Consider the following 3,922-nt stretch of genomic DNA (forward strand, 5'->3'; position numbering starts at 1 on the left):
CAGTGACGTATTGACCCACCACCAATCACAGTCCCTGACAGGGCCCTTTCCTCTCCGTGTCCCGTTCAACAGGCTGTGAGCCTGGGAATCCATGGACATGGTTATGACCTCGTGGCGCCCTCGTCCATGTGATGGGGTTTTGTCTTGTCCTCTGTGAGGCTTACGCAGTGATCTCCAGATTACTGTTGAGATTTGGGGTCTCTTTTGAAACTCTAAAACACACCCAAAGGCATCTGGTTTTTGCAGCTGAGCAGTGTGACCTGCGACCCTGCTCAATTCACCTATTACTGCTCACAGTAGTGGTGGATGCCTCGGGTTTTCTACATGGACCTTGGCCATCTACAGACACAGGAAGAGGTTGACTTCCTCTCTGCTCTGCACGCCTTCTCAACTCCTTGGGCCCTCTAGTGCCGTGGACTGGAAGTGCAGAGCTCCTTGGGCCGTTTCTGAGCTGCACATTAGGCAAGGTTCTTTAGAGAAACAAAATCAGGACACGTAATTGTACATGGACAAATAGATAGCTTACACAGGAAGGAGGAACATAACGGTAAAGTAGTCCACACAGTAGCACAGAGGGCTCAGTTCAACTCACTTTGGGGGGAGCAGTTATTATACTGAAGGTCCTTCAACTCAGGCTGCCCATCCAACATCAAGGAAGTAGACAGCTGACTCTTCCCTCAGGCAAGACAGGCAGAACTGCCCTGCAGGCAGCAGAGCAGGGTGGGGCACCAACAGTCGTGGCTGCTATGCACAGGCGCTTAGCAGAGCAGAGGTCTCTGATACAGCATGGAGGGAGCTTCCAGCTTTAGCGACAGGATCCACACGTTGGCTCGCTCTACAGGTGGCAGCGCACGGATGAGGCAAAGAGCGAGCTGGAGCAGCAGCAGGCTGGTGCGATCACCAGGAGGAAGAGAAGGGATGCCTTCCAGAAAAGCCTTTCTCTCGGTCGCCTCCAATCAAGCTGCAACCTGATTAAGCTCTGCCCACATGCTCCTATGGAGGCCGAATCGGCACAATAAACCTAGCTATCATGTAAGCTGGGAGAGAAAACATGGAAGACCGAGTATTACCTTAGCTGATTTCTCAGAGTAGGCAGGCCCTGATCGGCTGAGTCGTCCCCTCCCATTCCACTGAAATTCTGCACGGGCTGAGGAGCAAGCTCAATGGGCTGTGGTTTGCAAAGCTATGCAACTCAGAGCCACATGTGTCGATGCGCAAGTAGTTAGTTTGATCCGTGCACTACATATGTAGTTAGAGTTGTCATTTGATGCCCGTGCACAACAGAACCCGGCACTGCCCAGTCCGGTGCCGCCTTCACAGATGTTGTCCTCCGGCTCACCGTCCTCTCATCTCATCAGGTCTTCCTCCTTTTGGACGCCCCTACTTTACCAAGTGTGATGTCCTTCTCCAGGGCTGGTCTCTTCTGACATGTGCCAAGTATGTGAGACACAGTCTCACCATACTTGCCTCTAGGGTGCACACTTCTACCAAGAAGTGGCCACACTTCTACCAAGACAGGGATTCAAAATAGTTTGGGGAAAAAAAGATAGTAAGAGCACATCACAGGGCATGCTCCTGGCCTTTACCCCAGCCTGAGCCAACCTGGGTAATGTCAGGAGCCTGGGTTGTTTGGACCGCCCAGGTGAACCTCCCATTTGGCTTGGGGGCTTGAGTACGAGCACGCTCAGTTTGGGGTCTTTATAGGTGTCTAATGGTTGCCTGATTTCTTTCCAACCTCCTCTGTGGGGGCCTTTGCCGGCACGGGAGGGACAAGCCATCCCTAAATCTAGCTACCTAACAGTTTAAAACCAACAGCCACCCTGGGGGCAAAGATGAGCCTTCAACTCTTGTAATTCAGGGCAGTTCTAATGTCCCAAAGGGTGGCTCTGAGGGAGGACTGACTCAGTGGCAGTGAGCTTAGGGTCCCAGGAAAGAGGAGGGAGTCGCAGGAGTCCAGGGGGCTTTTGTTACCATCCAGGAGAAGGCAGTTCCCCGGCGAGTGTGGAAGCGGACAGTGAGTGGGCCCTGGGCCAATCGTGGCCCACCTCTGTGGTGTACTGCCATCAACCACGCGCTTGTTTCCTTTGCCTGCCGTGCTGTTGAATGCTAGGTGACTCAGCGAGTCCTCAGACGCCATCTCAACCCCATGTCACTGGCCTCCTCACCCAGACGTTACGTCTGTCTGTCCTCACTTGACACGCAGTAAACACTTTGTTTTATTTCAAACAGGGTCTTTTTTTTCAAACCTCGTATATAAACAATTTTTTAATTGCTTAAAACAATCATTTTATTGGGGGCTCCTACAATTCTTATCACAATCCACACATCCATCGTGTCAAGCACATTTGTTGCCATCATCATTCTCAAAGCATTTGCCTTTTACTTGAGCTCTTAATATCAGCTGCTCATTTCTCCCCCTCCACCCTCATGAACCCTTCATAATTCATAAATTATTTTGTCATGTTACACTGTCTGATGTCTCCCGACACCCTCTTCTCTGCTGTCCATCCCCCAGGGAGGAGGCTATACGTACTCTTGTAATTGGTTCCCCCTTTCTACACCACTGGTCCTGAAGGAGTCGTCTGTCCTGGATGCCCTGTGTTTCCAGTTGCTATCTGTACCAATGTACATCCTCTGGTCTAGCCAGATTTGTAAGGTAAAATTGGGATCATGAGTCGGGGGAGGAAGCATTTAAAAACTAGAGGAAAGTTATATGTTTCATCGTTGCTACCCTGCACCCTGACTGGCTCATCTCAACAGGGTCTTTTTTTACTCAGAGTAACCAGAGCTGGACTGACTTACTGGAGAGGGGAAAACATTGTGGGGATTGGATAAAGCCTGTGTGCAAAATGGACATTATTGGCAAAGAAAGAAAAACAGACAGTTATACCCATACACGGGTGGACTTAAAAACTAACCATTGTCAATGAAATAAGAGAGGCACATGGCTCCCCTAGGTCTTGTTTTCATTTCTAGAAAATCCAAGCTCTGCTGGCAGAAATTCAGGGGTGGCCTGTGGGGGCTGAATGGAAGAGGGGGAGGAGTGAGCCATAGGGGGATCATTTCAGGATCACTTAGTCAGTCGTGGGGATAGCCTCCTGGGCACGGACACATCTGGACGTGTCAAGCTGGACATATTAGCTATGCTGTTTTTTAGTTCAGTGGTTCTCAACCTTCCTCATACCGCGACCCTTTAATACAATTCCTCATGTTGTGATGTCCCCCAACCATAAAATTATTTTTGTTGCTACTTCATAACTGTACTTTTGTTACTGTTATAGGACTCAGGTGACCCCTGTGAAAGGGTCATTTGACCCCTCAAAGGAGCTGAGACCCACTATATTAGTTGATCCCAGCGAAGCCCTGTTACTCTGGCCCAGTGAAACTATTTTAGGGAAAAACATACCCCTCCTGGAATGGGTGGTGCCCAACCTGCAGGCAGGAAGAGGCAGTACGGAGAGGCCTGAGAGCCAGGGTGCATCCGAGCTCGGAACACAGAAAAGCCCGTCCCCTTCCCTGTCCAATACCTAAGGGCTGTTTGCTAAGGGCGGACTCCTCCTTTCTCTCCTGAGCACCCACTGCCTCTCCTAGGCTAGAAGTAAGGAAGGGTGCCGAGTCCCAGGATGACCTTCTCCCAGGGCTGCCCTCCCAGCAGCTGAAAGATGGCTCCTGAGGGGTTGTGGGCAGGGCACTGTCCTCATGGGGCTGAGGGTGGGGATGGCAGGAAACCCAGAAGCTGCTGGCAGAGGGCATCAGGAGGAACAGGAATGGTGGCTATTCACTGGAAAGTGTTTGAAACACTGGTGTGGCGGGGCCACACACGCATCTGGGACCAGAGCCTTGGGACACCTGCTTTGGAAGGACGCTTTGCTGTCAGCAGGTGGTCCTGCAACTGGCCTGCTCTTTCTATTTCATCTTGCTC

This window comes from Echinops telfairi, unplaced genomic scaffold (genome assembly GCF_000313985.2).
Source record: "Echinops telfairi isolate 266 unplaced genomic scaffold, ASM31398v2 ScPeMD7_7400;HRSCAF=8409, whole genome shotgun sequence".
Classification (NCBI taxonomy): domain Eukaryota; kingdom Metazoa; phylum Chordata; class Mammalia; order Afrosoricida; family Tenrecidae; genus Echinops; species Echinops telfairi.